This window comes from Muntiacus reevesi, chromosome 7, assembly GCF_963930625.1.
Source record: "Muntiacus reevesi chromosome 7, mMunRee1.1, whole genome shotgun sequence".
Lineage (NCBI taxonomy): Eukaryota > Metazoa > Chordata > Mammalia > Artiodactyla > Cervidae > Muntiacus > Muntiacus reevesi.
In genome coordinates this window covers 84,930,805-84,942,314 of record NC_089255.1, presented here as the reverse complement: position 1 = coordinate 84,942,314, position 11,510 = coordinate 84,930,805, and positions in this window count along the sequence as shown.

Sequence of the window (11,510 nt, the reverse complement as noted above, 5' to 3'; positions counted from 1 at the left end):
GGTGTAATTCAAGCCTTGCAGAGTCATAGGTAATCCCATTAGTCCTCCAGACACAGATAATGCTAATGCATTACCAGCCGTGAATGTATTTATTAGCATAAGCTCTACCAACAAATAATTGAGTGCCTGCAGCCTATATGGTTTTTGTTTAGGGGATGGAAGGACTGTTAACAATTATCAAGTAATGAGGAGCCAGGCAGCTTTGCATGTATTCTCTTAAGTGTGTGTGTATGAGATTTCTGTCACTGAGTTGTGTCTGACTTCTTTATGACCCCATGGACTGTAGCTATCAGACTCCTTTGTTCATGGAATTGTCCAGGCAAGAATAGTGGAGTGGGTAGCCATTTCCTTCTCCAGGGGATCTTCCCCACCCAGGGATTGAACCCTGGTCTCGTGCATCGCAGGCAGATTCTTTGCCATCTAAGACACCAGGGAAGGCCATTCTCTTACTGATGCCTGTCCAAGTTAATGAGGTCACTGTTTATTAATGTTTCCATTTTTTAGATGGAGGCACAGAAGTTTATGTCCATGATGACAGAGCTACTAAGCCCTGGATCTAAACAATTAGGCCATACTGCCTCTTTTGGAGGCAGAATAAAACAGTGTCTGCCCTCAAATACCTTAGAATCTGATGTGGGAAATATAGACATGTTTTAATAAGTTGTATGAGAGAGAATATGATAAAGGCTAGTGGATTCTGAACAAAATCTAATAAAGTCAAAAGAAAAATAACCTTCTGCTTGTTTTCTGTTGTTGACAGAGGAAGAGACCAGGAGGTAAAGCTTTAAGAAGGTCAGGAAAAGTAGGGTATCCAGTCGTAGAAGTGGGTGAGAGCAGAGTGCATACCAGCCAAAAGAAAAAAAGTGAAATAAGCAAAGGCATGAAGATTATTTTAATCTTCCACAAGGGCAAATAAGTCATACTTCCCTGGTTTCACCTATCTAATGACCAGGCCATGCTGTATCAGTCATTTGAACTTCAAAAACAGATTTGGTAGTGGAACCAAATGAATCAGGCTAATTTACTGATAGGCATAATTTTAATTGAGCTACTGTATGGTTCTATTGTGTATAATTAGATACATAGAATAACCAATTCATGAAAATGGATAGTGAATCTTTTATACAGCCTAACCAATGTAAATTTTTTTCTTTCTTTGCTGATTCACCAGGGTTTGCAAATCAGCATCCTCTGATGATAGTTTCCTATCAAAGTGCCATGAGTTGTTTTAATCTTTGTCATCACACTCAGGGTTCTGTGACGGAGAGTGGTTTTCCAAGCACCATTTCTTCTTGCTGTGGAATCCTTTGCAATTTGAGTCCTCAATACCAGCCGTGGTTTAAGACTCATTTTGCCGCCACCACTGCCAGCAGGGGGAGACCTGCTCCTTTAAATGCTACACTTAGGGGTTTGCAAAAAGGCTTCTTTTCCCTTCTGCCCTCACAGAGTGCCTGCCACACATTGGAGGTCGGAGACTCCACCTCTGCTCAGCCTTCTTCACTAAGTTCCTACCTGCCCTGACCATGTGAGGATTTGAGTTTTCAGTCCTACATAGGATGTCACAAAGAATTACCTTTGTGCTGAGTTTTATTTGAAGATATTTTCAAGTATCCAATCTATATAATTTGCAATATAAGTAATTCTTTAATACTTATTTTAACAAAGTTGAATTTAAAGTTAAAGTTATTTTAAAATTAATTAAAATAGTATAATAGCAGTGAAAGTATTCAAAAGATCTAATTTCAAATCCCAGCTCCTATTGATAGCACTTTATAAAGGATGGGGTATTTCACCATCTTCCCTCACGTAAGACACAGGAAAGAAGATAGGCCATAATCTCACAAGTCGAAAACTGAATAACTTCTGCTTTATGAAAACTCATTGCTTTTCTTATTTTTCCAGTTTTCCTGAGGAGCAGTGAAAACATCACCACAAGGACTGGCATTAGTTCTTGAAGCAGCACTCGAGAACCATCTTTTTTTCCCCTTGAACCTCAGTTTGGCCACCTGTAACACAATTATCCTCTATCCAGTTATCCTGAATCTGGCATTCAGCATTACTGCTGAGCACTTCACAGTTTTTCTAAGAGGATTTGATGGAATGGTGGTTATGTGTGTGCCCCCAGAGTCCCAGCACCATGGGTCAGTGAGAGGAGAGGAGGGGGATGTTCCGGCCTGTGTGTGGGGATAGGAACCAGCAGGTCCTGGACTAGCAGAAGCAGAGATGAGTGATATCAGGATGCATATTCCATTTTTCCCCACCAGCCAGGTTAGTTCTCAGCTCATATTTTTAGGGCTATCTGGAAGAACAGAGACAACAAAAGGACATTTGGGTTATAGTCAGGGTGTCAGTATACGAAGCACGGGTTTGATTTCAGGGACAATGGAAACCCCTCCCACCTAGATCCCCATCTTGCCCAAACCTGAAATTCCTCAAGTATAAGTGCTCAACCTGCAGCTGCTCTAGAACCCAAGACAAAGTCTCTCGTCATAACTGACACAGAGTGCTATTTCCAGACACTGTCCTAAGTGACTTGCCCGGATTTACTCCTTTAATCCTCCCACGGTCCTGTGACATGGTTGTGGTATCATTCTTCTCGTTTTACACAGGAGGAGACTAAGGTCAAGAGCCATGTCACTTGCCAAGGTCACGGGTGGTAAGTGGTGGAGCAGGAATTGAATTCTAGAGTCCTTGCTTCTGGCTGCTCTGCTAGGCTGCGAGTTTGGTGGAAATGGTGCTACCACGCCCTTTCCTGCTGTGCTGAGCAGGAGACCAGTGGGGAGCGGAGCCGAAGGCACTAGGTCCAAGCACTTGTCTGGGAAAGGATGCCAGGAGTGGAGACTGGGCACCGTAAAGGCAAAGTCTGCAGAAAACACCTCCAGCTGATCCTCCCTCTCTCTCACTCTGCACATGGCAGAGATATTTCTTGTGCTTGACAGGGTATATGCTGATTTCAACCCACACATCTTTCCAAACCACTCAGCAGCTGCCTTTTGCTTGTTTTATCCCCTATCTAGAATCTTTCTGGTAGAAAGGTTTTTAAAGTGTCATCTCCCCCCTCACTGAAGATAAAGCCTGTGATTTAAACTCACAACTTTTTCTCTAGATGACTCCAAAAGCTGTTCAGTTGTCCCTTCGTATAGCCCAGTTTGACTTAGAAGCTCTCCTTGGCCTTGTAGCTTCCCTTCTGGGCTTCCCTCCCTTCTGTAAACAGCTTTCCAATCACAACTGAGTTCCCCACCATGGGCTCACCAAAGACAAGAAATACAGGCCAGCACAGCAGAAAGCCAGAGAGAGCTGTGGAACCTGACATTCCAGCAATAGGAAGCTGGCTAGAGAGCCCAAGACAAGAGGCAGCCTCCATGTAGACATTAATTACTCTTGAAATTGAACACTTTCTGTGTCTTGTGGCTTGATCTAAACTGGTTTGCCTTGTAATTTCTTGGGTACCCATCTCCCCTGCTGGGTCTAAACTCTTTCAGGGCAGGGATTATACTGAATGTTTTTCTCCACAAAACAAGTTCTTCATAGTAAGCATTCAACCAACTTGATATCAGGGAGACCCCAGGTTCCTGAAAAGTTGACGATGGGCTTACGTATCACTGATGACGGAAGACACCGCCAACCAGGATGGTGAGGGGTTTCCAGGGCCCCTGGTACAAGGGTTGAATGGACACGCCCTTTTATTTTATTTTGTTGCTCCACTCTCTCCCACCTCCAGGCCTTTTGCACATGACTGTATGTGTCATGTTGAGAAGCTGGAGTGAAGGTAGCCGCCCACAGGTTTTGCTCCACACTTGTGGTTCTGCAAAGAAATTCCAGAACCTCTGTTGCTCGTGCTGCCTCACCTCACCCCATCTCCAGTCTTTGAAGGGTCTGTTGTGCATTTGCTCAAAAATGCCCTTGAATCCTCATCCCTCACTTTCGATTTGGCTCGTGGCTGACTCTTATTTGGAATCCCATGAAGAGCTGTGTAAAGCCTGGTAGTCAGGGATTTTACAAATGCCGTGGCTTCCCTTTGCAGGTGCAGAAATGCCCGAGAACTTCACCACCAGTACTCCACTTTTCGGCGCCAGATAGGCAGGGTTGGTGAAGGCCGAGGCCTTCACTCCACATGGGTGGGCCAGCTTGGCATCAGTCAGCATCTCAACAGGCTGGATAAATCAGGATGGCACAAGATGTTGGGTTCAAGCCTTGCCCAGTTCATCAGAGCTACCTGGTTGATTTTATCTCCAACTGATTACCTGATCCCAGAGTTCAAGATCTTAAATCTCAAACAAGAGACTGAAAAGCAAGTAATTTCCTAAAAAGACTTAAACATTAATATCATATTTGTGGGAACAGGGAGTGGACAGATATCCTTTTTTTTTTTTTAATTTGGGGGAGTGGTCCTTTTGAAATTCACATGAAAAAGATGAGTACTCTTAGACTCCCAAATCTGAAGTGGCATTTAAATTTAAGTTCTTTTCTTAATGTCAGAGACGCTTTCTGACATTCCTTATGCATTCTGCAAAGCTTTATTGGATTTTTCAGTCTATTTTAAAGACTAGGATGTCTGTACCTACAGTGGAGTAAGGCAGCTCATTTGCCTAAAATGTCTGGGAAATCATTCCAAAGAAATTACTGAGAACATTCTCTTCTGATATAAAAGAGTATGGTTTATTCACCCAGAACTTAGGTTTCTTTGAGATGTTGAGTGTCCCTTTTAAGACTTAAAGGCTTCTTTTATCCAGTAAAATTTCATCCCAGCTGGAGTCATGGGACCCGCTGATCTGGAGCCCTTATTGAATTGACAGCCATCCACATGCAGAATTTCAGGGCTTTTGGTCCCCTGCTTTGTGGACAGGGATAACAGGATCACCCACAGGACTTACCCACAGGGTAAATATAAGAAAATTCACTGGATGTCTTGTGCTAATAGTTTAACGAAATTCTCCCTCCAGCACTTTCTGACAGGGCCTGGGGATTTTCTCCAGTGTTATCGCATTTCAGGAGAGATGGTGTCATCCAGGTGTAGGTGTTCTTGGCCGTCCTTTCCCTATTGTCTCCTCATGTCACATATAGCTGAGAGAGCAGACGACAGGTTCATCTGTATTACATGGGGAATTACCAAGTGGTTGCCTGGCAACTCATGCAGCACAAGCAACATGGTCTCTGTGGTAGAATTTAGAGTGGTTGACTTGCCTTTCGAGAATGTCTGTGTTTGCATATTTCTTTTGGGCTTCTGGAAAAAATAGGTCATGTATTCCTGGATTTGAGGCTATTAAAATGGACTTCTGTACTGCTTTACAGTACAGAAATTTAGTATTCATTTTATAGCAGCCCGTTATTGTCAGAAATGACAACGATCTGATTAAATCATTAATGCAGCAATTGCTTCAATTAAATTCAATTCAGTAAGCATCTTCCCTGTGCCAGCTACTGTGCTAAATACTGTCAGGAGTTATAAGGATGAACAGGTATGATCCCTGTCTCGGGGAATGTGTGTTTAATCGGTGTATATGAATCATTTCTTTATACATGTGAGATAGCTGAGATGGATATGTAAAAGGAAGGTATTGTTATTTGGAAGAGTTCCTTAGTGTTTGATCAAAGGATTTTTCCCTTTTATTTAGATTCATTCCTTTATAGCTTACAGCTGCAATCAGTTCAAAACCACTTTTAAGACAGAGCTCTTATTGGAATCTCAGTAATTAGCAGCTTTCAAACAGCTCTTTTGGAGTCTGACCCCACCATAGATGGGAGGACGGTGCTGCCCTCTGCCTGCACTGCCGTCTTCCCTCTTCCCGTATGATTGCTACTGAGGCATTCACAGCGCGCCCCCACCTCTAGTTTACATTTCCGTTATAAGAAGCCCCTTGCTTTTCTTTGTCTACAGTGCCATCAGCCTCCCCCCACTTAAGGAGGGACTTTGGCATGTTCCAGATCTTGCATTAAGGAGTCTTTGAGCTTGACCCCTTGAGCGAAGTCTTTCCCATTGGGTAGACCATGGCTAGACAGCACCCAGGGTTTGACTAGCCCCTTTCCCTGGAGTTGATTCTCCTGGGAGATTGGTTTGGCATCTTTTCTTCCCCAGGAAGCTACCAGGCGTGGAGTGAAAGATCTGTTGGTTGCAGCACTGGTGCCCAGCCCGGCGCACACTCACTGGCCGCCCCTTCTGAGTGGACTTGTATCCACAGAGGAAGGCTGTAGCTCCCGTGGGTAGCTGTACTCTGGCACCAGAAATGTCGCCCCGCCTCCATGTTTTGTGAACCCACTTGCATCCCACATCCCAGGCAGGAGCTGCAGCTTGCTCATCTCTGTTGCCCAGTTCCCTCAGACACTTTGCCGTTCGTGAGGAATCACTCAGACCTAGACCTCCCGTCTTCACATAGAGCGCCTGACCTTTGCTTCCAGACCCAATGTCAGGCAAGAGGGGGCGTCAGGAAGGGGACAGAGGGGAGAAGGGGGCCGAATGTGACCCGGCCCTATGGAGGTGTTTTCCTGATGCTTCCTCATCGCCGCCTCCTGGCAGCTTCTGTAGCTCTTGGCGGCCCATTCCCCAGATGAAGCTCAGACGTGTGAATGCCTACTGCTCTAAGGAGTCCTAATGTATCCTCCTGTCTACAAGCGCCTTTTCACTTAGGATAAGACCAACCAACAGTCACTGTGCACTGTGTACCTCCCGAGGGTCCAAGGACACATTCAAGACTAGGACACAGTCTCCACCCCTGAGAAGTTCACAGCTCAGTGTTCATAAGTGTGGTAATGAGGATGCCGAATGTAGACAGAAGACCAGTGAACTCAGGAAGAGGGTGGGAGTCAGGAAAAGATACAGAGAGAGTCAGTTCAAGATCTGGAAGGTTGGCAGACAAGGGAGGCCTCTCAGTTTACCTTTAAAATGGGCCTGGAGCAGGGTCCCTTTTAACACCCTTTGATGCTGGCAAATCCTTGACTTCTCTATATCATCCACATTGCAGCTAGCCCACAGGTCCTCTCATTCCAACTTCAGTTGAAACAGCAAAAACCTTTGCCTCAGCTCCTGATCACTTAGAAACCTTTAGCAATCATACCTGCCGCTCTGCCCTAACACAGAAAAGAGTTACTTCTTTTCCTTCCAACCCTGAACCCTAGGATTCCCCCTTCCTGGGGCCCTCCGGAGAAGGGGGAGGGGAGGCAGGGCCATCAGCCAGTGGGAGAATTGCTCTTGGAAGAAGTCTGCTCTGTAAGCACGTTTCACGGTGTCTTTACTAAAGATGGGATGTTCGAAGTTGAATGGCACATAGAGGAGAAGAATAAAGTGCAGCGCATCACTAGATTTCACCAGCCTCGGGTTTGCCAGTGAGGTCACACTGACATCCAGACTCAATCTTACCAGTTATGAGCCCTTCCTGAAGGTCTAGAAGTTCCTACTTTTCTGTCCTGTCAGCTCTTCCTCAGTTACTTCTGGAGGCCCCTGAGGTGTCTCCCAGAGGAGACAGGGTTAGATCCACTATGCTGTTCCATTGTCACCTGCTGATGATCGTACTGATGGTCCCACTCTTCACAGCCCCTTGGAAAGGGTACCTAGGGACTTCCCTAATGGTCCAGGGGTTAAGAATCAGCCTGCCAATGCAAGGGACATGGGTTTAACTCCTGGTCTGGGAGGATTCCCCATGCCGTGGGCAATTGAGCCTGTTGCAGCCCTTCTGAAGCCCGTGCTTCCTAGAGCCCGTGCTTCGAAACAGTAGAAGCCACTGCAATAGGAAGCCCAAGCATCACAACTAGAGAGTAGCTTGCCACAACTAGAGCAAGCCTGCATGCAGCAAAAAAGAACCAGCGCAGCCAAAAATAAGATGAACAAGATAAATGAATAATTAATTGTTTAAAGAAGTGCACCTCATCAGCGTGTGTATCTTCTGCAAGAACACTGTTCTTAGAGTGGTCACTCCTGTTACCTGGGGATGCTGATCTCTCCTGGGGCTACTACACCACCAAGCTGCCAAAGTGGAGGGCGGGATGGATCTGTAGGGAACCAACAAGCTGCTCACTGATCGGTTGCCCTTTACAGCCCGTGTCCCCTAGCAGAAGCACTGGCGTCTTTTAGTTGCTCAAAGTCTCACACGATGACTTGGCTCGCCATCTGTCACCCTAACTCTCCTCACTGGGCCTGGAGACGAGTCTCTGAGGCAGGGTGCAGGATGACAGCTCCATCAGTTCCTTCCCTTACTCTGACCTTCTTCCCCAAGGACCTCTGCACCCAAACAAAACAACCCCCTCCAAGCAAAAGGAGCAAAACTCAAAACCCTTCTACTTCAAGAAAAATAACAAAACTGTGCCAACTGATGCAAATAGATACTAACACTTGGGGTGGAGGTGAGGTGGGGGAGTTGGTGGTGGTCTGTAAACTCCTTCCCAGAGTTAACAAAAGCCAGGTGTACTGAGGGTTTCTTGTATAACTTGAAAAGGAGGTAAAGACTACCTACCCCGTTCTTAAAGGTCCCTCTTGTTTGCATGGGATGTAATGCATGAAAGTGGCTATCTCATGGGCAATCGGTGAGGGTGTCATTTAAGAGAAATTAGCAGGATTTCCCTGGTGTTCCAGTGGCTAAGACTCTGAGCTCCCCTCACAAGGGGCCCAGATTCAACCCCTGGTTGAGGAATTAGATCCCACATGTTGCAACTAAGAGTTTGAATGCCACAACTAAAGATCCTGCCTGCTGCAATGAAGAGAGAAGATTCCTGCATGCTGCAACTAAGACCCAGTGCAGCCAAATAATTTTTCTAAAGAGAAATTAGCAGTGGTGGCTGTCAAATGGGGTTCTTGCTCTATAAGAATTTTGATTGTAGACTGGAATCATGTATCTCTAAAACAACAACAACAAAAGCAAAAACCAGCCAAGACAGAGCAAAACTATTTAGATCCAGGTAATGCAAAAGACAAAGACAGAAGTGGAATTTCCCTGAAAGTAGACTTCATGGTATGGTAGACAGCTCAGGGAGTGGCATTAAAGATATCCGTCAAATTCAGGCTTTGTCACAACCCGTGGTCTGCTCCCTGATTAAATCTCTTTACCTCTCTGAGCTGCTATTTCTCAGTTTTGAAAGGAAGCGAAGATAACGTCTGCCCTCCTTTCCAGGGTTGTGAGGAGAGGATAAGGCATGTAAGTGAACGTGCTTTACAAGCTGTAAATCATTTGTTTTCCTCTAAAGGCAAGCTGGAGGAAGGAAATACAGCAGCCCTCACATCCATGTGACTTTCACGAGACTGCTGCGGTCTTTCCCGGGGTAGCTCTGTGTCCACACATCATGTGTCTTCAGCCCAGATGTGAGGTCTGGACCCAACAGAATCCATCTCGACACACTGCCTTGTCCTTGTTTTAAGGCCAAGTGGGAAACAGTCCATGTCTCCTCCACTGCTGAGGCCAGTCCTAGAACCAGAGGCAATGGGACTGACGTAGGGCATGTGTGTGCTCGCTGACATCAAGCATCCATTCCCCTTCGCCACTTCCCATCGCGGAATCATTGCTGCACTTTCCCCAGTATCGTTCTTCATGTCGAGAGCACTGGTGACTGACACAGCTTATCTGAAAAGAGTATTTCACTAGTATCTTTGGGATTTGTTTTCCATTGTAGGGACACTCTTCAGGTTTTGATGCTGGTACTTTCTTGATATTGCCAGAAGGATGCGGCATAAGCAGGAAGTGAGTAACACCAGTACCAGGAAAAGCAGAACACAGAACTGGAATTTTGGGGGCTGGGACCTGCCTGAGGTCTGGAATGCAAGTCAGCAGTTACTTTACACCTTCTTCAAATGGTGAAAGAAACTATAGAAACTGGCTGTTATGGTCTAAGTATATTGTAAGTTCGAAACCCAAGTGTTGGGACTTCCCAGTGGTTAAGATTCTGCCTTCCAATGCAGGGGGTGCAGGTTTGATCCCTGGCCAAGGAGCCAAGATCTCGCATGCTTCACAGCCAAAAAGCCAAAACGTAAGGGGAAAAAAAAACAAACCAGGAGCAATGTGCTTAGTCGTTCAGTCTTGTCTGATTCTTTGTGACCCCATGGACTGCAGCCCGCCAGGCTCCTCTGTGCATGGGGATTCTCCAGGCAAGAATACTGGGGTGGGTTGCCATGCCCTCCTCCAAAGGATCTTCCCAACCCAGGGATCAAACCCAGGTCTCCTGAATTGCAGGTGGATTCTTTACTCTCTGAGCCACCAGGGAAGCCCTCAGAAGCAATAGCATAACAAAGTCAATAAAGACTTTTAAATGATCCACGTTAAAAAAAATAATAATAAAAAAGAATCTTAACAAAAATATGTGTTCTGTTACTAAGGTTGCTTGTTTAAAAAATCCATCTTTCATCATTAGCTTTGGCCAACAAGGGTATCTGGGACCAGAAACACATAGGATGTCTATCAAATGGACACAAAATATCACTTCCACACAATATGCTCTTTCCAGAACTGAGAAGAAGCCTCAGTAAACATGAAATGGTCAATGGTATGCAACAAAGGGCTTCCCTGGTGGCTCAGACGGTAAAGAATCTGCCTGCAGTGCAGGAGACCCAGGTTGATCCCTGGGTTGGGAAGATCCCCCGGAGAAGGAAATAGCAACCCACTCCAGTATTCTTGCCTGGGAAATCCATGGACAGAGGAGCCTGCTGGGGTATAGTCCATGGTGTTGCAAAAAGTCGGACACGACTGAGCGACTCACAGACACACATGCAAGAGGCAAGTAAAGGCTGACATGGAACTTTGTCACTCTGTTCTTGGAAGAATAATACTGTGTGTCCAGTATTTAGTCAACATAATGATGTGTTACCACTGATTTCTCCTGGCTTGAGACATGAATTTATGAAGAGGTAGATTTCTGGATCTAAACAGAGAAAGAGATGCTGTCTGCCCCGGAGGAAGATTCCTCATGTGCATTAATGAGACAATAAAAAAGACATAAGCAGCTCTTCTCTGTTATTCCAAATCTTCATTGATAAATCACTATACCTCATGTGAACTTACAAATTTTTATAAGGTGTTCATTTTAATTTGTTTATACAGACAAGAGCCTCACAAGAATTTTTTCCTGAGGCCTGACTTAAAGGTGGCTACTGCCTGGCCAATGGTGTCATGGGTTTTCAAAGATACTAGAATATGAAAATTAAAACTTGCATCTTTTTCTTCCTACAGTCCTTGCAAAGTGTCATGCATCTTAAAATAGCAGAAACGCAACAATTTAGAGGCTTAGAAAAGATAGGCATTTCTTTTTCACATGAGACAGTCATTCCAGGCTAGCAGGAGGCTCTACCTGGTCCTTCAGGGATCCAGGTTCCTGTGCATTTTTCTCTATCATCGCTTCTCTATCATCGTTCTCACTTGCACTGGCAAAGCCAGGGTCTCGGGCACCTTCTTGTTCCGGTTCAAGGGGAGGAAAGAGTATGGATGGCACACCCACTGTCTTAGGGTCTGGTCAGCTCTTCTGTTATTTAGTGTTAGCTTAGGGTCATGATCACACCTAGCTGCAAGGGAGGCTGGGAGATCTGTTCCCAGAAGGGC